Genomic DNA, 23,898 nt, shown 5'->3' with positions numbered 1-23,898 from the left:
ACAATGAATTTTCAATGGGTGAACAAAGTTATCAATGACCAAGACTTCTACAACTAACATGTAAGGGTATGCAAGATTATAATTGACATGGTTGTAGAATTGTTTTTATGCACTTAAGCCACTGATCCTAGCAAGAGAAGGTGGGCCACACTTCCTTTTGTGGGATTGTTACATGATGGCACATCATGTTGGGGTCACGATGAACATAGACCAACATTCAACTTGGCTTTGTTGACTACCAATATGGACTCTCTCAAAGAATAAGAAGGATATGGGAATGGATGTTGATCAGATAGTTCATATTTATGGATTTCCAAGTGTTAGTGAGCAAACTTCTGCATTGTGGGAACAAGTGAGCCAAAAACTAGAGACAAAGCCATAGTTAAGGGATAGAACTAGTACCAAGAGCCAGAATCCAAATCTAGAGCCAAAATCAAATCCATTGCAAGGAGCTAGAGATAGATCCATGTTCCAGAGAAGCAGACAAAAGGTGCATTGATATAGATTGGTTTTCTTTGAGGTTTTGGAGACCAAAAATCCTCTTAATGGGGAGGTGTCATCTGGAATGGATCCAAACGAATGAATGAATGTAAGGTTTAGTACCCACATTGTAATTCAACAATTTAAAAAGGTTAGAATACATTTTAAAACAACATAAACATAAATATGAATAAGAGAAAAAAAAAGTGAGAGAGAGAGAGAGGAAAACAAAGAGTTAAACTGAAGAAAAAAAAAAAAAGGAGAGAAGGCCAAGAAATGGGAAGTGAATGATCATGGTTCTTTCCATGTTCCTTACCCCCAACTCTCCCTATTTCATTGATTAATTTCATACTCAAAGGGTTTTTTGGGCCAAGAGAGGAAGAGGCATAGAAAACCATGGAAACATTGTACTATAGGTTGGAAAAATGAAGAGACTAAGCCCCATTGGAAGTTTATTTTCCCATTTGGGTTTTCACGTAAAATGTTTTTTCATTATCGTTGATTGTTATGTTTTTTATTGTTGAATTCATTTTGATGAATGCGTAGAGTAGAGCTAATTTTTTATGGCTTATTAATAGCTATGCACTCGCTTAGTTATGGTTTAAATTATGCTTAAGGATTGGAATTCATTGAATGCATAATAGTTTCATTATTTAACCATAATATAACGATAATCTTACCAATTCTTGTTTGATGGATAGTTAATTACACCCAATAGTGAGAAATGCAATCCATCCATTTATGTTACTAAAGGATTGATGACATAAGAAGTAGAGTTTATGCTTCTTACTTTTAAATTTAATCCTGTGTGTTCAACAATTGGATTATATTTCTTTGTTCAAGTTGTTAGACTCTCCTTGAGCATTTTACTCCCTCCCATAGGTCGTTGGTTGAGTATACATGTTGTACAATCAATTTTTTGCAAAGGTGAGGTCATGTGGGCCACATTCAAAGCATATACATTGTGTATGAGATGTTGGTTGCTCCTTGGCCCGTAAATAATTTAATGGGAATTTAAATTATTCATTGGGTCAAAATTTTCTTCGTTGGTTTAAGTCATTACAAGAATTCTATTTTGGTTGGATGAACTGCTTGGTTACTAGATGATTACTTGGATACGTTGCTCTGTGAGCTCAGCGGAAAGTCTAATAGATGGAAACCATAACCATTTGCTTATCCCCATATGGTTGGCATCTTATGGTTGAAATTGTTGGGATACTCATGGTTTAGTGCTTATGGTATTATTTGGAATTGTCTCATCCCCATGCTCTTATAAAATTACCTCCTATATGCTTCCATTATTTGTGTTTCAATTTAAATTAGTTTAAGTTAGAGTTATCCTTGAGCACATATTTTATTTTCCCATTTCCTTTTGGATGATCCTAGATTCCATTTGAGACCACTACACAATAAATTAATTATTCCATTAGTCATTAGAGCATACACCTACAAATTTCATATTCATTGCATTAAGTTCTACACATTTATGGAGCAACCATATAGAGACATGGAAGGTGTCGTGGTTGGAAAATGGTAGCATTCAAAAAAAGTTGGTGGTAGTCATTTAAACTTAAAAAGAGAAAATGGCTTAGTGATTGTCTTGGCACTAAAAGGAACAAGCTTTGAAGTCGACAAACATCCTCTCCTCACATGCTTGATGAGGAATATAAAACATATGGATTTACAATGGTTTTTGAATATGTGAAATGCCTTCTAGGCACGAGAAGAGTATAAGATACATTGCGAAAAAAAGAACTCACATAGGATCGATATTTGGTCACTAGTTTCAATTTTTTTGTAGCGCATTGGCCAATGTTGACTAGATTGTCATTGCACTGCCAATTTGTTGTTGTTTGTCAATTACAACTAGGAGAAGGATTTGAAACTAGGGAAGAAGATAGATCCTCATACAAGGTATGGAATCAACAAAGAATTTCCATGGCTTTATCATGTGTATCCTTGTGTCTAGCTTACATAGAGAAGGAGTGTGTTAATCATCCAAAGTAGAAGTTGCATAGAAAATAACTCTTCCAACAACCAAAATGTAAAAAGATGAATAAAGAATTTCCATGGCTTTGTCAACTGAATCCTTGTATCTAGGTTTCACAAAAGAGGAGTGCACTAATCATTCAAAATAGACATTATATAGAAAATAAGTCTTACAACAATCAAAACCCTAGTGACCTTTTTTTGGGTCGATGTGTACAACTCTATTTGCAACACTCTAGATAAAAAACATACATATCTCCTCATAAGATCCATGTTAGTGGAGCTTGTGGACTAGAAATCCTTCTTATTAGTCCCTACCCCTTTAGGGCCATAGAGACTATAGTAATCATTTCTTTATTCAGTATTATCATGACATGGAAACCAATGAAAATTTTCTCTTTTTAACCAAAGTTTTGTTAGTCCCTCCAAATTCTATCAAATGAATTGTTCCACGATTTTATTTGGTCCCATATAGAGGCAATACTTAAGATAAAATTGGAAAAACCAACCATATATTATATTGCGTTAAGTTTAACTAAATTAATGCCATCTTTGACTAGAATTAATTTGTGACATTTAACATTAATATTATCTCTCTTGCTTTTGGCTCTTGAGAGGATAAACTTACAAAATTTAGGAAAGGATTTATGTTTTCATGCCATCAAAACAGTCACATCATGTGCCACCACTACCTAGTTTATTTAACACCTAGACCTACTTTTATGCCACCTATTTTTATTGCCTCCTTCAACTTGCCATCTATTCTCACTACATCCTTTAACCACCTCCACCTCACAACCATTTCATAGATTCACTTGCATGAAAATTTGCCACAATCAGTATATCAAATTTACAAAGGTTGTATATTATTTGATAATAGGTTGTAGATACAGAAAATTAAGTTGAATATTATAACTAAAAGGGGCAAAACCATGGTGTGAACATGGATGCCTAGTAAGGAGACATACATTTTGAGACATGGAATTTGCCAACTCAAAAAAATATCTTTTTAGAGAACATTATCTTTATCAAGGAGAAGAAACCCATTTGATATTTCCACCTAATTTGTGGCTGGATTCATGGAAAATCTATTTGATTGGAATACATCAAATTGTATGTTCACCAGGATTAGGTAAAGTATTTATTTAAAAGCTTGATGTTTTGATGGAATACAATAAAAAACTAGGTTATTGGGGGTTCATCAACAACATTTCATGGAGGCCGACATTTATGGACATACAAAATAAATATTTTTTCTAGAAAGTAGGATTTCCATTCCCTATCCTTCCTTACTCCTACATGTTAGTGAGTTGGACTACTAAGACACTGCATTTATCCTTAGGTTCCCACTTTAGGCTATCATAGAGCAAAAACCTACATCTTCTTACATGCATTTGATCGATACAAAGATCCAATAGGAACAGTTGGGTGGATGGCCTAAGTAGCCTCTGTTACGGTTCTAATTCAATAATTCTAATCCTCCCAAAAACCAAGGACCAAGTTTATAAAACAAAGGTCATATATATGCAACTAAAAATGAGAACCATGAATAGCCTTCTCTTTGAATCCCTAAATCAACACATTGGAAAAGGGTTGAAAATTACAACATCAATGTCACATGATGGATGATTAGCGAATTTAGTGAGACTGTGATAATAAACAATTACAAATTTAGGGGAAAAGAGATGGTTCAGACCCAATACAAAAACTAAAAATAAATAATGTAATTTCCAAATGACCCACTTCACTATGGGATCTAAAACCTGGTCTTTGGAGAGATGTAGAAAAACTTTCAGAGAAAATTTCAAATCTAGACAATGAATATAAGTAGATTATGGTGGCAACCCTTGGAATTTGTTATATAGGGGATATACTATTACTTGGATTTCAAGGGTAAGGTCAGGACAGATGTTGAGAACCAATGTGAACATGGGTTGCGAAAATAGAGAGATGTGAGACAAGAGCCGAAATCGTTAACTACCATTCCACCTCAACCTTTTAACCAGATACCTTTGACTTTGAATTCATATGATAAATCATAATTCTTATTTTAAAAAAAAAAGTGTATGTAAAACTTACGAAAACCTTGAGGCTTTAGGTTGTCAGGAGGGATTTTTATTTTGTTGTCCACAATTTCAAATAAAGAGTTATCCAAGATTTCAAATACAAATCCCACAACATTTTTTCCCTTGATTAAATCATGATAGATAGACAATGTCTCTGCCATGCCCAAGGTTATGGCTATGAGATCCATGAACATTTTCATTGTGGATCCAAACGGAACAATGCAAAAGTTCATTGGAGCAAAAGAATCATATGGAGGATTCTAATTTTAGGAGCAAGCATACAAAGGACTATCTTGGAACCATGGTTAGGAGTGAATGCTAAGGGACTCTATTAAAGTTTCTTCTAATAATTTGGAACAAAGATGGCATAGACATGTGGAATGCATGCAACTTAGTTAAGGATTGCACATGTTTTTTAGTATGTAATTTATATAAATTGGTGTACTATTTATTCATTAAATTAAATAAAAAATACAAACCTGGTGGGGGAAAGCATGAAGATTAGTTACACTTTTGGGCCAAATGTGGCAATGAAATTTCAAGTTTTTCCTCTTTTATTGAATTACAACCCTCAAAATTCATATAAGCATTGTGAAATTTGATTCGGAGTAAAAAGACAATATGTGGAGAATTATGTTGTTGCCCTAATGATATTTTTTGTAAAAAAATTAGTGTCGTATAATCTCTCAATTTTCCATTAAATACAATATATGTCCTGCAAATTTTCTCAAAACTTAAGAGGTATGTGTGCATTCACATAGCATAACTTTGTCTAAAATGTGTAATGTAAAATTTTTATATATGTGTGAGAATGATCTACATGGAGAGAACTAAGGTTTTCATATTCATTTTTTTTTTTAATGCAAAATTCTATTTTTTATTATTTTTCGAAGTTGGTAAAGTAATATTTCAATTGCATTTTGGAGACACGTGTTCACGTAAGATTCTTTTTAACTCTTTAAATAAATTGAAAAGCCAAGAGTATCCTTTTGAATAGGACTTGTAAACAATGATAGAAGTATTTTTTGAAAAACTTTCACAGTGTATATTTTATATTATTGATTTTTTATTCAGCCCCTTTGAAATTATCCAAAAGAAATTCAAGTGTTATGTTTAAAAATTAAATGAAAAATATCATATGAATTTGAAAGTGTCAAATTCATATGCCATTGGATAGAGGATTCTTTCACAAATACAACATGATCAACTTCGCCATTTAAGGACAAATTTTGCCCTAAATCAACTAGGGTACAAAATGGGGTTGCAGAGAAATCTATAGAAGGGGTGATGAAACTGTAAATTTTAGGACTTTAGGAGCACAATCGAGTGCTTAAATTAAAGCTTCAAATTGCTCGATCGAGCCACATATGTGGTTAACCGACGACTCAATAGAGACATTAAAAATCCTAACGTACCAACAAATAAATTAGGGTCTAAATTCGATTGTAGAATAAAAAACAACAAACATTCATTTATAAAGAAATATCAGAGTGTGAAAATCACACAAGGATTCACAACAAACACAGGAAATTGGAGATTTGGATCTCGAAAAGGAAAGAAATTGGCATCCACCGAGGAAATACAAGAGAAAGCTAGAGAAATGATGATAAAAGGACGCCAAACATTGAGAGAACAAGAAGATAATGAAATTCCAGAAATCCATACAAATATAGGTAATTCAAATTATCTCACTTCTCATATTACTTGCTCCATATTATATGCATTAGGAAATATGACTAAAAACCAAAACCAAATGGAGAATGAAACAATAAAACTAAGATAAAATAAGCATTGAATTTAATATCATGTAGTTAAAAAATGAGATGCAACAAAAACTAAAGAAAACCACTTGAAACAATGCAAATTATTGAAAACCACTTGAAACCATGCAAATTGTTAAAAAGCATTTGAAACCATGCAAATTATTGAAAACTACTTGAAACCATGGTTTATTGGAATTTTTTGAAACCACTTGAATTCATGCAAATTACGAACCACCTTTGAATTGTAATGGTTTAAGATAACCCAAAAAAATTAAGGGTGTGATTTAACCAAAAAAAACCATTGGAAAATAATTTCCATATATTATTTACATGAATTTCAATTCATGGAAATTTATTTACAAGAGAGATTAGCAAAAATGGTTGTCACATAGGTGCTCCAAAACCATTAACATTAGTTTGATCAATGTTTGATATCCCAAGTAGGAGTTAAAAGAGAGAAAATGTGTCAAGATCTAAAAGGAGCAAGAATATCCTTGCTTCCAATGTGCATGAATGGAGAAAACATTCTTGGTTTAAAATATATAACAACATTAAACTTTCATAACATTCATCATCATATATAACATTTAATGGTTCTTTGAATCCTAAATTATGATCTCTACCTTTGAAAACATAACAAGTCTCTTCTTTCAATTATCACGTCAAGGTTATGAGATTTTTTTAAAAATAACAAGTTTTTTAAAGACATACTAAGTGTAGTGTAGATTCGTGCTTGCAAAAAAAGGATTATATTATTTCATATGACTATAATGCTTCATGGAAGACTCATGTTATTATCATTATTAAATTCATAAATAATAAATACAAAAGAAATAAATTAGCATGCATGTATTGATGATATGCTAGAAATGTTTACAATGTTAATCTTCATAGACTGTGGCAATCTAATGACGATTAAATTCATTTAATTGTTTCTCAACATATAGCCATGAAATATATTGCAAAATATGGTTCAAAAGTAAAAAATAGGAGTTCTTTATTTTAAACTTTGTGAAGATTTGATGAAAATAATTGAAAACATAAAAGACATTGGATATCCATCTTTTCATATGCATAAAAAAGGTTCCTTGAAGAAACATACTTTTTTAAAAATCCTCTTACCCCTCCTTGTGCCCTACTTGATTGTTGTGCTAAAATTTCCATGTACATTCTCCCAAACAAACACTTAAATCATTTGTGCCCCTCTTCACCACAAATGATAACAATGTACATTCATTGTTGATAAGACCTTGAAGCATCTTCCTTGATCTCTAAATCCACAAAAACTTCTATATCTTGATTTCTTTTTGTTTCTTTGTCAACAATTTCATTGTCCTTCTCACCCAACATTTCTTCCACTTTTTATTTGGAATCGTGAAATTCTCTATAATTATGATAAGATCTTCCTTTAAGAAAGTTATTCTTACTATTGTTCTATGGTAATTTTAGTCACATGTTTTAAAATGTTCAATGATACGGTGCTTCTAATGAAGAATTTTTTTTCCAACTAATTTGATTTTGTATAGTAGACTTTCAAATATTAACATACTTAAAAATTAGTTGAATAAGTTTCTTATTGTATCATGGAGTGTATATTTATGTATTGTATAGTTTTTCAATCACAATTTATCTTATACTTGATTAAATTTGTATGAATTTATGGATATAGCTTTTGTTGTATCTCATGAAATAAATTTGGCCCTTCAATTTGGTAATCACTAGCTTGATTTTTCAAGAATATCTCATTCTCTCAAATTCAAAAGGTTTGCCACATCATTAATCTCTTTAAGTAATAATTCCCTCTGAAATATGTATTTAGAAGTTTCCTATATAAGAATTTAAACTTAATTTCTATTAGCCTTTAGTTCAACAACCTTGCAAATTATTATAAAAATTAGTAGACTTAAAAAATTGACACTAGATTTAAATACTTTAAATGTTTGGTATATGATATATACAAACAAAAATATAATACTTTCCTTATTACAATAGGGGTCACTTTTAGTTTGGGATTTATATAGTCTTTTGAAGAAATAAAAAAAATTGTTGCTAAGAATGAGTAACTTTGAAAAAGGTCTTCAAATGCATCACTTTGTTGTAGAACTCACTTTTAGTTTAGGATTTATATAGTCTCTTGAAGAAATGAAAAATTGTTGCTAAGAAGAACTAATTTTATAAAAGGTGAAATGCTTGAACAATTAGTAAATGGAGACAGTATTCTTATGATCTGTCAAATTATTTTAAAGCAATTAACAATATTGTATTTTATTAACTGTTTATAGAAATATATATAAAAACACATTACAACTATATATACATATTTCACACATACTTGCAATTCAAACACTTTTTTTGTGCACTAGATTCACCTTGCACGCACCATCACTACTAAACCAATTTGGTTTACTAACCATTACAAGTAATTGAGGCTTATATTTGACTTTGAAATTTTGCAGTCAAACATATGCTCACATAGTAGAATTATGAAAGAAGTAAGTGGTTCATCATCCACACATCATTTATTTTCTTGCAATGAACAAACATCACATAGTGTAATTAGGGGAATTGTATTAAATGATCATGAACCACATATCCATGTACTTGCAATTCAAACACTTTGTATGTGCACTAGATTCACCTTGCACACACAATCACTACTAACCAATTTGTTTTACTAACCATTACAAGTAGAGTAATTGGTTATATTTTACTTTGAAATTTTGCACACAAACATATGCTCAAATAGTATAATTAGGAAAGAATTAAATGGTCCATCATCCACACATCATTTCTTTCCTTGCAAAGAAAACATACCACATAGTTTAATTAAGGTAACTGTAAAGGATCACCGCATATCCACATCAATTCACACTTTGTATGCTCACAATTTCACTTGCACAAATGTTCACCCCACACAATAAGCTCACTTAAACTTTGTATAAAGGGTATCCTCTTTCTAGAATATTTGACCCTATATTTTGTAGCACACCCTAAGTGAAACAAAGCCTTTTTACAAACAATATTAACCTTAACACACTAAATTCCCCATAGGGTCCACAAGATAATTTATAGTTAAGACTAGGACCATGGCGATAGGAAACACATAAGCCATCATTATTGTTTTTCATATTGAAACATAGAAAGTTGTCTTTTAGGGAGCTTAAAATCTCGCTTCATCTAGTGACAAATCTAGTACATGGAGAGAAACTCGTGAAGTGGGTAAGGCCTAGGTGGGGGATTATCACAGACCTTCATGTTGTCTCCTGACAGGTGGTAGGGGTTTTGGGTACAAAACTGACAACCAAAAGCTAAGATTCATCCATTTCCATTGGACACAGATAACTTAGTGGCCAAATCTTAAGGCATATTTCCATATAGGTTGAGGTGATCTTGGTTAGGCTACTGGAAGTGTCACCAGTGCTTTTGGGACGTAGCCCTAATACATTTGGCCACTATAACCCTCTCCATACATTGGTTGGGTTTTGGCTGCTGGAAGCGTCGCTAGTGACATTTATGATGTGGGCCCATCACCCTATTCTAAAGTATTCACAAGGCCTAGTTAAGACTTGAGTGGAAGGATGTTAGGTATTTTTAGGAAATTTTCTCATACACAAATCCTCAGATAAATCATTTTTGTTGATTTTTTCACACATTAGAATTAAAGGGAAAATTAACCATTTATTTTTCAATTTGTCTTATGTATGTGATTCATTTGGTTTTCCTAAAGAAAATGTATGTGTTCAGGTGTTCTTACAAATGAAATAGTCTCAGGTGTTGTTGATTTCTTTCCTTTCTTTCCAACTGATTTCTTTCTTAGAATATAATGCTTGTCATTAGTTACATGTTTCATAGGGATTATATCATCTTCAGGTGCCTCCTACATACAATTCACATTATCATGAAAATTCTTTTACCTTTCATACATGCTGAATGATTTTACCTTTCATCATATTTTGAATCACCCTTTTTGTTGACATAGGGACCGATACTTTTATTGACCTACTCTCTTCTTCGACCCATCTTTCCTTGAGATCAAAACCATTTTCTTTTCATGTTTCAACTTAGAACCCTTGGTCCATGTGACTAGAACCCTAGGGTTTCCAAATTGATTTTTATTGATTGAGGATGAATTCTTTTACCTTTCATCATATTCTGAATCACCATTTTTGTTGACATATGGACCGAAACCTTTACTAGTGCACTATTCTTTGATCCATCTTACCCTGAGCTTGAAACCCTTTTCTTTTCATGTTTCAACTTAGAACCCTTAGTCCATTTCAACTTCTGCTACATAGCTGCCAAGTCTCCAGTTATTTTTCATTTAAATTTTCCATAGGGTTTGTGACCAAAACTCTAGGGTTTCGAAATTGATTTTTTTTAGTGAGGAGGAATGCTTTTACCTTTCATCATATTTTGAATCACCCTTTTTATTGACATAGGGATCGATACCTTTACTGGTGTGATCTTCTTCGACCCATCTTTCCGTGAGCTCAAAACCATTTTCTTTTCATGTTTCAACTTACAACCCTTGGTCCATGTCAACTTCTGCTTCCTAGTTGCCAAATGTCAACTTGTTATTCATTTAAATTTCCCCTAGGGTTTCAAAATTGATTTTTGTTGAGTGAGGAGTAATTCTTTTACCTTTCATCATATTCTGAATCACCCTTTGTGTTGACACATGGAACGATACCTTTTTTAGTGCACTCTTCTTCGACCCATCTTTCCCTAAGCTCAAAACCATTTTCTTTTCATGTTTCAACTTATAACCCTTGGTCCATGTCAACTTCTTCTACCTAGTTACCAAATGTCAACTTGTTTTTCATTTAACTTTTTCCTATGGTTTTTTACTAGAACCCTAGGGTTTCTAAATTGGTTTTTATTAAGTGAGGAGGAATGATTTTATCTTTCGTCATATTATGAATCACCTTTTTTGTTGACACAGGGACCGATACTTTTATTGACCTGTTCTCTTCTTTGATCCATCTTTCCCTGATAATGGAACCCTTTTATTTTCATGTTTCAACATATAACCCTTGTTCCATGTCAACTTTTGCTACCTCATTGCTAAATGTCAACTTATTTTTCATTTAACTTTTCCCTAGATATTGTGACTAGAACCCTAGGGTTTCCAAATTAATTTTTATTTATTAAGGATGATTCACTTGACTTACAAGTATATTTTTTTTCCACTATGTAGGTATGGAAATTGAACAACCACATGAGGGAGAAGATGTGTCTCATCAAACTAATCAACCAAATGATGATTAAGATGTTCCCTATGGACCTAATCAATCACTAGAGGAACATGTTCCCTATCATGCTGATCAATTGTCACTAGGGGAACAACACGTGTCATGTTAAGCTAATCAACCATTGGAAGAAGATCATTTACCCTATCAAGTTGATCAACCACTAGAAGAACAAATTGTTTCCTCTCAAGTTGACAAGATAACAAGGAGTTGCGGTGGTTTGGAAAGGGGTGGATCATTTGAAAAAAAAGTGGACGCAGGAACAATAGAGGACCTTAGGAAGCATATCCCTACTCACACTATTAGATACAATGTCAATAACATCATTTGAAAACATTTTGTGAAACATTCATTTGTTGCACAAGCTCATATACTACATGGGTTAATCAAACATAAGAAACTAAAACATGCCACAAAGATTTTGGGTTCCTAAGATGCTAAAAGAAAGAAGACACATATGAATGCCACTAAAAATATATCAAAGGCATTCACTATGCTTGGAAAATAAATAAAACCTAATGTTCGAGTTGCGTGCAGGCAATTACCTCTGTTATTGTTACACCAAGTGCATCAAAACAACAAAAGTTGGAAACAATGTCAAAATTGCTCCATGTCTCGAGAAAAACTTTGCACAAGCATACCAAATTGAGGGTTTAAGTGAATGAAAATGACGAGTCTTCTTGTTGGAATCTTATCACCATGAAACCCTACCAAGACATGCTTACAACAAGAACCAAAGCAATTCTGGTAGAGTTTTGGGAGAGCAATTCTCGTGTTATTCCAAATAAAATCATGTCATATGACAACGCATAACTAAAGGTGAGTATGTGGAACACACTAAGCACATTGTATAAATGATAGAAGTTTCATTGTTTGATGAATTTCAGGTAAGAAATCACCATGTGAAAATATCCATAAGGATGTTTAAGAAATTGAAGCCATGGTTTATTAGGCCTAATACAATCCGTGACACACATTGTTTTTGATATCATGTTGAATTTCAGCGTCATTATGAAACTTTCTAGAAATTTTAAAAGAAGAACTATCATGAAGACTCTCCTCCTCCTACAATGTGTGATTTTGTTTCATCAATATTGTGCAAAAGGGAGCTAGAAGATTTATATTACAGAAAATATGTATAGGTGGGAGAAGATGCACTAAATGTAGTGATTTAACATTGTTCCATAGGAACTTTCTTATTGATCCCAACCATTCTAGGGTGTCAGATGTCACTATCACATGGAAGCATTATGAGTATGTCATGAGAAATCAACCATATTCTTCAACTATGGCACCTAAGAGGATCAACTATGTTGAGGATGAGATTCCTATTTCACAATTCATGGGGATTTTTCAAAACCAGATCTATAAATATATCAAACACTTGCACAGGTCCAGGTCGTAAGTGTTTGAATTTATGCATTCTCATGAATTATTTCATCCAGGCACAATCTTATCAATGGTGGAATTTGATAAGAATTACATATTTTCTCCTCATACCAAGATACAGAGTGAGTATTATCACTTGGACCAAGTATCCATATTTGTACATGTTCTGTACAGACATGCACAATTGAACCTTGATGATAGGTATAACACTGATGAGTCACATGATGTGATTAAGGAGTGTCAATTTTACATCTGTGATGATCATGAGCATGACACATTATTCTTGCAACATTGCTTTGACTTGATTTATGAATCATTCGAAAAAATGGCATATCATTCAAAAAGAATTGGATATGGTTAGATGGTTGTACAGGGAAATTCAAGTCAGCACACACTTTTTATTGGTTGAGATGACTACCAAAGGAGACAAAAATCCAGCATACTTGGAGCTACTTTGAAATAGGAAATGGAAAGGGTGACCATGATGGTGCAGGTTCTTGTGTGAAGTGAGCACTTAGAAGGTACCAAATGAGTTATGATGCCAATCAACTTAAATCATCACTAGAGGTGGTCAATTGGAGCATATCCCATTTAGGACATGAAGGTCACAGATTTATAAGGCCCATGCGTAGGTTCTTCTGGAATATTGAACTTGGTGATGTGAATAGATCCATTCCTTGGTATTGTAATATTGTAGAAGGAACAAGGGAATTACACTCAGTGTGGAGCAAATACATGGGAAAAATATTTTCCATCGAGACAAGAAAAATTACATGTTTTTGTGAGTTTTTCATTGGTGTTGATGGATGTAGACTTGATCACTGTGAAAAACATGGGTATGTGAAAGGATGGAAATATGTCCCTCTTAATCCAAAGGGACCTCATCCAATTCCAATGTGCCATGAGATGCATGATGAAGAGGCCATAATTTCACTTGATCATGATCATATATATGATCTTGTAAGGGAAGGGATGTGGCCCATCTATCATCATTAACTGTTTCATCTATAAATTAAAATCTTGAATGTATTTAACTAGTACATATTTTGTATTTTGGTTGTAGGCGATGTTTTTGCTATCACCACCCCCACAAGAAACAAAGAGAATGTGGCCTACTATTTTATGTGATGCACACAAGTGAAACATAGGTTGGTGAGACCAATATAAGAAGATGGACAATTCACATACCAAATTGGTGACATGGCTGTGATGGGATTTTTTTTGAAAATGTTAAAAAATAGACTGATCACATCATTTATAAAGATTGTATACTTGAATATATATCTTGTCAATACAATCCTCTAGTCATAGCATCTCAGATCAATTTAATAGAAATCAAAACAAAGAAAGGTGAATCAAGGATATGGAAGATGGGAGAATCATACCATGAAAGTATTATGGAGACTTGTATTCCTATGAGCCATTGGCCAAATGAGTAGATGATGAAAATGGAAAGCCATGAAGCCGAGTCTATAACAATCAAGTGTAATCTAATTTTGTATCAAAGATCTCAAATGTATTATTTTTGTAATCTATAAATGTGACAGTTGAATACTCTTGTAATTTTATAATTTTGAATAGAGAAATGTTTCCCTCTTATCTAGGATGGATTCATAATGGTGTACATATATGTTATATAAGCTTTAGTTTCCTTGAGGTGCTTAAGTTTCTAAAGTACACCAAATTTCAAGGAGGTTTTATTTTTAGGGATAAGATCCTTATGTGAACCCCATATATCTAAAATTTAATTAAAATTTAGAATCAATAGGGATTTAGATTTAGATTTAATTAAAATTTTTCATCTTAAATTTTTTAAATGTCATGTGTATAGTATTCATGTTGAGCATGCAAGAAATTTTATAGATCTATATACATGTCATACATATTTGGTTTCTAGAAAATCCATTTCAGTATGTAACAACCAAGTTGATATATTATTTTACTTAAAATGGAAATTCAACAATCTAGGTTATGAACAACATTGAAATATTTTTATGTTATTAATAAATATGTCATGTGTTAGTTTGATATAAAACATGGAAAGAGTTACACACATGCTTCATATTGGAATGTAAAAAGTGCAACAAATTATATATACATATATATACATATATATATATATATATATATATATATATATATATATATATATATATATATATATATATATATATATATATATATATATATATATATATATATATATATATATATATATATATCATGTTATGACTATTAAGCTCTTTTAGATAACCTCAAAAGAAATAAAATTGAATAAAACTTATTTGTAGTTGACATCTTGACATCTAAATTAAAATCATTGCAGTTTAACATACATTGATTGTGCACTAAAAGACACTTTCTACAAGCCATATTGACAACTAAAATTGTTATTTTGTAAAACTTTATTTCTTGAATGTTCTTAATTGAAGGTCTTAAGACAAGGAATTGATTGAAATACTTGGATAGGCAAGTAAATTTAGGAAAGTGCATAAAATTATAGAAACATATCATTAATTGTTTAAATTAACATACATTGACTGCACTAAAAGACACTTTCTACAAATTAAATATTAAAGTGAAGTACATGACATATTTTTGTTCATTTTAAGTATCAAAGTGACTTGCATCATGGTAAGATTGTACTTATTTCCTTAGTCTATGAAACTAGTATTTAAAATTGTAATTTTGTAAAAGTTTACTTGAATGTTCTTAATTGAATGTCTTAAGTTAAGGAATTGATTGAAATATTTGATAGGCAACTAAATTTAGGAAAGTTCATAAAATTGTATAAAATTATCTAAAAACATATCATTAATTTTTTTTGGTATATTAAATTCCAATACATATGACTTTATCATGTGTTATGACTAAGCTCCCGTAGATGACCTCAAAAGAAATAAAATTTAATAAAACAAGCTATTAGTTGAACATTATTAGTTAACGACATATTTTAAAATTGAATTTAAAATGTATTTCAATGCTATTTGTGTTTTTTAATTGAACCATGAACATATATTTTAGTTCATTTTAAGTATCAAAATGACATGGATCATAGTCTAAGATTGTACTTATTTACTTAGTTTATTTCCTGAGAAGTCAAAATTGTTATCTTGTTAGTTATGTATGATAATAAACTATCCATATGAAAATATATACAAATTACATTATACACATGAACATCCACAAACTGAAATAATAAGTATCCATATACTAGAATATTGTTCATGCATCCATAAACTATCCATGTATGAAAGTATACAAAGTATGCACATCACATGTGAATGTGCCCTATGAAATGGGCCTGAAAATATACAAACTATCTATGATCCACTCTAGAAAGTATCACTTCTATGTGTGTTTCGTTGCGCAGAGTGAGAATCCTTAATTTGGTACTGTAATATAACACATTAAAATTCAAACTAATTAGATCATTATTTGTACAAAATAAAAAATCTGGAAATAAATGATTTTGAATTATGCATTTAAATAATCCCCTACTTGTGACTTTGTCGAGTGAAAATGGAAGTCAGGTAGGATGGGGCTCTAATCAATCTGGGTTTGGTGCTCCCATTCTTGTGGCTCAATTCCTCAATACCCAACATCCCACGCATGTGTCCACAGAATTGCAACATCAACACCCCTCTGCATTTGGGTTTGTGTACACAGTGGAAAAGAAATATTATAATTAGTCTACGAATTAATTAGCATGCATACATGTAACTTAAAAAAAGAAAATGTTGAAATCTTAGGAATAAAAAAATTCGCCTCAATTGTTAGTCCATGAGTGTTATGAGGTGGAGGTGGAGGATATTGAGCCATGGAAACATGCACTAGAGGAGGATGCTCTTGTTGGTAAATTCCCCCCTCATATGCTCTCAGAAAATCATATGTGTAGCTGGGTTGTGCATTCATGTTATCATAAAATTATTAATAAAAATGCAATCTGATACGAACTTATTAATATAAATCATGTATAATTCGATGATAAGAGCCAAAATTTCCATATATATGTACCTAGTTCGTGTCACGTGGGTCGTGCACCCTCCAAGTGTCACGGATGGTATCATGACACATGCATGCATATAGAAAAAATTGGTTATGCCCTAGACTCTCGAGATATGAATCATCATGTAATGCAATTAATGGGACATGAGGACACGAAGGTTGTCTTCTCATCTATCCACGCAATGTGACATGTGCAATGCCAATGTCCTCTGCATGCTATCTACAATGGTATTCCTAGTCTCAACGCCAAGTTGTGAGAACTCCTCTAGCTCCGTCATCAATACCACGCTTAGAGATGATCGTGGAAACAATCTCAGAGGTGGCTACATGCACGAGGTCCATATGAGCCTCAACATGTTCATAACTACATCCCATGATGGGTCCATAAAACTTAGATCCAGTGCTAGTGTAATCCAACCTCATATGTAACACAAGCTCCACATATATATGTTTTGTAAAGTAAATGGGGACCTGGTCATAGTGGGGGAACTGACCCCAAGATCTAATGAATTGATCATAAACAAAAAGGGCCACATTAATATTCTTAAAATATTTTAGCGAAATTAGACCAATATGTCTAGCACAATAGTCCAGAGGGATGTCAAACAACTCCCCACAAATATCAATGTTCTTGGTGGCGTATTTCACCACCTTCCAAGTCTGTGGGCCTCTAATATCTAGCCTCCTAATTATATGTATGGAATATAGGAGGTGGCTATATGGGCCCACCATCTGGTATGTCTCGATCAACCTGTTGATATTATCCAGCATCTGAGATAAAATATGCCTAGTAGGCGAACTAGTAAAGATTTTATCCAAATCTCATGTTATCCATGTTTGCTGGGCCATAACATCCTCAACTGTGATTCTTCTTATAGCGTCATTCCACGAAGAGATCGACATTGCACTTTGATCCTCATCTTCACCCTGCTAAGGGTCTACAAATCATAAACATAATTTAGTATATATAGCAAACTAGAATAATAATAATAATATATATATATATATATATATATATATATATATATATATATATATATATATATATATTAAATTCAAACACATCAATTGAAGATGATTTAAAAATTAAAGACAATTTCAAGACATAAACACATAAAGTTTAAATAGGATTTAAAATGCAAGATGTATGCCTGCAAGTGGTGAAGAAGGCCCACTATATGTAGCAAGATCATCAACAAAGACAAAAATATTTCCTCTAACACTTCGATCGGTGTCCAAGGGACGATCTATGAGTGGAACATACACTCTAGTATAGCTATGTGATTTAGCCCCACCATGTATAACAAATCCCCCAACACTTCGACAAACTATGGCGGGGGGGTGTATGGGAGATGGATCTACAAATTACATATAATAGATATAAGGTAATCCAAGAAAAAAATATTAACATAGAAAAATTGTTGATAAGAAAACCATTTATAAACTCAAGTAGAATAATCTAGGCTAAAATCCTAAACTAAATAGAGTGTTTATTTTGATAAATTATCAATGAGAGTATTGAGTTCCATGTAAACATAATCGAAAAATGTGATTGAAATCTAACTTACACTTTTTCCCATTAATAAATAATTCATTTTATTCATACAGCAGAAATATGTAAATATATGTAAAAATTTGAAATAAACCTATTTGCAAAACTAATAAAACTTCATGTCAACCAAATACTCCATAAGACAAGTTCTTATAATGTTTGATTTTGACACATGACATATACTAAGAGCAAGCACATGAAAACAATGTTTCTGGTACGACACACTGCATAATAAAACAATATGACCTACAAATTAGAAAAGAGTAAAAATGCTTATATATTCACTTTAAATGTACTTTTCATCATGGATTTAATGTATATATCAATGATGCATTGTTGAAACTTATATATATATATATATATATATATATATATATATATATATATATATATATATATATATATATATATATATATATATGCTATATTGCATTATATAGTTAATTAAAAATATAGGAAGTGTAAGTTATAAAATCATTACTCAATTAATATATTCAATAAGGGTGAGAATTAAGAGATATATAGTTGTCATATCATTATATTAAATAATTTTACAAATACGAGTATCTGAAATTTTAAGAAAAATTACAGTATATAGATCATTTCGACTCTTAAAAAAATGTTGAGCATCACCCATCTTATGTTATAATAAGGAACACATTATATCAAATAGTTATAAAACTATGTTAAATGTGAGAAGTTATAGCTATAACTATGTTATATAGAGTTATGTTATACTTTACAACTTTATATATATATATATATATATATATAAATATATATATATATATATATATATATATATATATATATATATATATATATATATATATATATTGGGTTAATAATATTTAATTAAATAAAAAAATTGTTTTGGACTTTTAATTTAGTTAATATTTTATTTAAGTACAACTAATTTTATAAAACAAATTACTAAATTTATTATTATTATTATATATATATATATATATATATATATATATGTATTCTATAGAATAAAAAATAAACAAAATTTCGTATTTGATTTAATAGAGGTTCACTATGAACAACTATATTCATTATGTCAATTTAAAGCTCCTAGTTTATTTATTTATTTATGTTTTTTAGTTTAATTGTATTCTGTTTTGAAATTTTTTTGGCATGGTCAAATTTGTTTGAAATTTAAAATGCACTTTTAATAACAAAAAAAAACTATTTTTTTTAAATTTATTTCAATAAATTCCTAAAAAAAATTAAAACGTAAAATAATTAAAAAATAAAGTTTTTACCATACAAAATATTTATAATAAACATGCTACCACTGGAGATAACATATAAAACCTAAATTAGAGCTTTTTTTGGTGTTTTTCAAGGGTTTCATAGGTTTTTTTTGTGGTTTTCAAGGATTTTCTTGGTGGTTTTTTGTGGTTTTCATGGTGGTTTTCGTGATTGTTTTTTGTAGTTTTTGTATGCTATTTTTTTTCAAATTAATTTATTTTATTTTGCAGAAAAAATTAAATAAAAGAGACAAAAATGACAGGAAACCTACCTTGGCTTGAACCTTTGGGTCATTGGCAGGGTTGATAGGTAGCTGGATTGAGTTCCTCCATCTTGGTCAAGCTTAAAAATCTTCCATAGAACTCCTTTTCTTGTTGTAGTTTGAACAAAATGAATTGCGTAGGTCACAACTAGGGTTTTTTAATCAGAAATAACTATGGCTCGATCGAAATATAACTCGATCGATCCATAACTCTTGATCAAGTCGTTAACTAGGTTAGAAAATGAATTGATTGATGGTTTGCTTAAATGCTCGATCGAGCTATTTTTAAGTGCCTCAACTACTTGATTGAGCGCTTAAAAATTGCTCGATCGAGCACTAAAAATTGCTCGATCAAGTATCCATTTTTCACCAAAACACGCCCTCATTTCACCAAAAAGTATAACCTAGCTCCATGCTTTGACCCTAACGCACGAGTAAAAATTGAAATTAGAAATAAAAATAATAAAATAATAAATAAAATGAATTGTTCGGTAGGCATGTGTGGAGTGCATACAACCCATATGTATCAACATTCCTATTTCAACTAAGTTAGGAGGATAACAATAAGGTTATGTTGGGTTTATAATTGAAGGCGCAAACATGGTTGTGCGCTTCATGTCTAGTTTGAATTGCAATCACCTTTTCCCACATGTACATATGGGAAAATTTCTCGAGTTTTTATGGCATATTTATTTAGTTTTTATGATGCATAAGGTTATGTTCGGTTTATAGTTGAAGGCATATACATTGTTGGGGGATTCATGTTTTACTTTGAATGGTAGTCGCCTTTTCCCACAGGTACATTTGGGAAAATTTCTCTAGTTTTATGGTATTGCAATTATTTTTATTAGAAATGTTTAGTAGCTTGAGCTAGGCTTTATGTTTCAATCTAAATTGCAGTCACCTTTGACCATAGGTGCATATGGGAAAAATTCTCCAGTTTTATGGCGCTTCAATTATTTTTATAGGAAATGTTTGGTAGCTAGAGGTGGTGTTTAGGGAGATTTATTTAATTGAGAAATTTATTTGTTAACTTAGAGCTTGGTATCTAAAACACGGTTGATTTAAATGTAACTTTCGTTGCATGGGTTATTGAGATGATAAAACCTACGTGTTTATTTGCTTATTGAATTGTAATGGTGATCCCAAGCTTAATTTATGGTTTCTTTGTAGTAAAGGTTAAAATTGAAAGCTATGAGAATGGAAACAATTCCTGACAACACCCAACTGACTTCATGTTAGTTATTTTGTGTTGAGGAACGTTTGTGATAATGTGAAGATTAATTTAGTTGTGCCATAGAAACATACATGCAATAATGTTTTCAATTAGGGCCCTATTTCCAATAAAATATGTTTATGTTCATCATTCAACTTCTTTACATACCTAACTTGGTTTAAATTGGCTTAATCAAATTTTGATTAAAATTTCTATTTTTTTATATTATAGTTACTTCCCTGCGTTCCTTGCTTGAGCATATATTTCAAACAACAAAATTGGCCCAAGTCTTGATATAGGATCCATGACACTCAAATGATACGTACAAATTGCATTTTCTTACTCTATCAATGTCTTGCAAAGTAGTCTATGGCAACATATGGTAGATTCTTGCATGTTTTCTTGACAAGATTTTTTTTGTATGTTATGTAAGTTTTTGAAATATTTTAATATTGCAGAACAAACATGATGAATTTGAAGAAAAATAAATTGAGGAAAGTGCAACGTTGGAAGCTAAATATCAAAAGTTGTATGAAAAAATATATTTGAAGGTACTCTTCTCATTGCATAGTTGTTCCTTGAAATTTCATCATAATGCATCATAATCTCTTGCATTACTGTGATTGTTGGTTGTTTCAAGTTCTCTAGAGTCATGTTTACTTGTGGTGCAAGTCTTTGATAGCTTATTGAAATGGTTCTCCAATGATATGAAATTGTGAATGGTTATATCACTGATGTTGAAAGTAAGGATGAGACTAAGAATAATAATTCAACTGATAAGAACATAGAAGGTAAACAAATATTATAAATTATGTATTTTTTTCCATTCATCTATAGTGATTGTATCCTATAATGAAGCCTGTGGATAGTACCATCTGAAGATAGTTATAGCGCAATTTGAATATTATGCATTGTTGTTCAGATCGTTCCTGCGTTTTGACTTGCTTTCTTTCTCTAGAAACGGGAGTTCCCAAGTTTTGGCTCATTGCAATGAAGATGAATGAAATTATTTCGGTACGGGTGAAATTGTTTCCCTTTTTGTTTGTCCTAGTTTAATTTTCCATGTTTTGGTTAATGCATGAAATATTGAAAAACTTGGGCTTTTAGAAATTCAAACTTTTGTTGTAATAAATTACTAGTAGTTTTCATACAAGTAAATTGAATTGCGATGTTTCTGTGGTTTATAATTGGTTTTAGATAATAGACCATGATAAAGGTGCTTTGAAGTATCTAAAGGATATTAAGTGTTGTAGAATTGATAACACCAAGGGTTTCAAGATTGATTCTACTTTGACACAAATCCCTTTTTCAATAATTCTATGGTAAGAAAAATAAGTAAAGGGACACCTGAAATTTTCAATCAATATTTTACTCAAATAGTTTTTCTTTTCATAATACTTATCACAACGAATATGTTTTTGACTCATGAAAAATGCTTGTAGTTGACAAAGACTTACCACATGATTGATGACAATGAACCCATTTTGGATCAAGTAATAGGGTAATATGAACTAGACATTCTCTTGAAACATGAGTGTTTTCATTTGGCATTCAGTGCCACAATAGTTAACTAGGATTTTCTCACTCTGTAGGAAAAAAGATTGACAAATATCTAGGAAAAAAATATAACACAAAGGATTATGACGAAGAAGCCAAAGAAAGGAGAAAAAAATGAAAATCCCGTGACACAAACGGAACAGTGTGGAAGCTTCTTTAATTTCTTTAGTCCACAACAAGTTCCATATGATGGCGAAGAACTCAATGAAGAAATTGTAAGTGAATGGTGGTTTTATACATTGAGTTTAACATGCTATTTGTTGTAAAGAGGATGGTGGCATTACATGCCTTTCGTGGTTGCTCATGTTATAAATCATTTTTATCTATTGGATAATGTTTTAGTTGATATCGAAGTCACGGGTATCTCATATCGTGAAGTAGTTATCGATTTTGACTTCTTCTTCTTCTTTCCTTTTATGCTAAGAACCTCCCGTAGAAATTCTATGTAGATATGAAAATCCTCATGAAATTTACTAAAACTTAAGACTCAAATCTACTATACTCATCTACGGAAAAAGAATTCATGATCGAGAACACATAGCATAAACATGCACAAATATTTAACATACATACACAAAGATTTATCTAGGGGAAAGAAACTATTCAAAACCCCTTCCTATCTGTACTGCGTTAAATTATCAAAGAATATAGAACAAATACAATGATTTCTCAAGCCTGAGCACACACTGCAAGTGTATAGTCTCTCCTGCTACCTCACTGACTAAACTTAGCTAACACTTAGCCAATTTCAATCCTTCCAAAGATCTTATTTCCTTGCATTGTTCCCTTGGGAAATTTCTCCTATTTCTTAGGAATTTCACACCAAGGAATTGTGGAATATCCTTAGGTCGATCTCTGATTACATGCACCACCTAGACACATGAGAATAGTCTACAACTGGTAGTACACTGCCTTGAAATCTCCATCTCGACTTGGTAACTCGAATTCTCTGCATGAATGAGCTAATTTAGGTTGATTGATTAGTTATCTCATTGATCACCAAGTGTGGTTGAAGTTCCACTTCCAAAACTTAACCTTCCACTAGTTCCTCTAATAGTTAGAACTAGTTAACTGACCATAAATCAATTTAACTGAATTAAATTGCTACAA

General features: G+C 31.5%; 1 pseudogene; it reads left to right on the top strand.

Moving 5' to 3' along the window:
* The first annotated feature begins 277 nt into the window (after positions 1 to 277).
* LOC149160842 (nucleosome assembly protein 1;2-like) overlaps positions 278 to 23,898 on the top strand; it is a 32,002-nt pseudogene continuing 8,381 nt past the window's right edge.

This window comes from Pinus tabuliformis, chromosome 5_2 (genome assembly GCF_031772625.1).
Source record: "Pinus tabuliformis cultivar Carrire ecotype Pingquan chromosome 5_2, CPIR1, whole genome shotgun sequence".
NCBI classification, from domain to species: Eukaryota; Viridiplantae; Streptophyta; class Pinopsida; order Pinales; family Pinaceae; genus Pinus; species Pinus tabuliformis.
This window is presented reverse-complemented; position numbering and strand designations above follow the sequence as displayed.